Raw genomic sequence first — 361 nt, 5'->3', positions numbered from 1 at the left:
GCTAACGATTCTGCCAGCTCGCCGCCTTTTTTTTTTTTTAAATTTTTTTTATGCTTACAGCACCTAGGTTTCCCAAGCGGTCACCCATCTAAGTACTCATTAGGCTCGACGTTGCTTAACTTCGGTGATCGGACGAGAACCGGTGCTCTCTGCGTGATATGGCCGTAAGCAGACGAAATACCGCTAAGCATTTCGCCCGGCATGCTAACGATTCCGCCAGATCGCCGCCCTATTATTATTATTATTTTATGTTTGACTTTTGCTTTGCATTTGTACAAGTTGCATCCAAGTCTCACCCAGAGACCTCAAGAGACAACAAGTTAGAAGTTTATGTAGGTGTTATGCCTAGGGTACCATATAT

At 44.0% G+C, this 361-nt stretch overlaps 1 non-coding gene across 1 annotated transcript; it reads right to left on the bottom strand.

The window, feature by feature from the left end:
• Positions 1-51: 51 nt before the first annotated feature.
• LOC128248780 (5S ribosomal RNA) lies at positions 52-170 on the bottom strand. The gene has a single exon (XR_008264947.1). It is a non-coding gene; the product is annotated as a 5S ribosomal RNA (ribosomal RNA).
• Positions 171-361: the final 191 nt, after the last annotated feature.

Source organism: Octopus bimaculoides, chromosome 9, assembly GCF_001194135.2.
Source record: "Octopus bimaculoides isolate UCB-OBI-ISO-001 chromosome 9, ASM119413v2, whole genome shotgun sequence".
NCBI classification, from domain to species: Eukaryota; Metazoa; Mollusca; class Cephalopoda; order Octopoda; family Octopodidae; genus Octopus; species Octopus bimaculoides.
The sequence above is the reverse complement of the archived record's forward strand: the minus strand, read 5'-3'. Positions and strand labels throughout refer to the sequence as shown.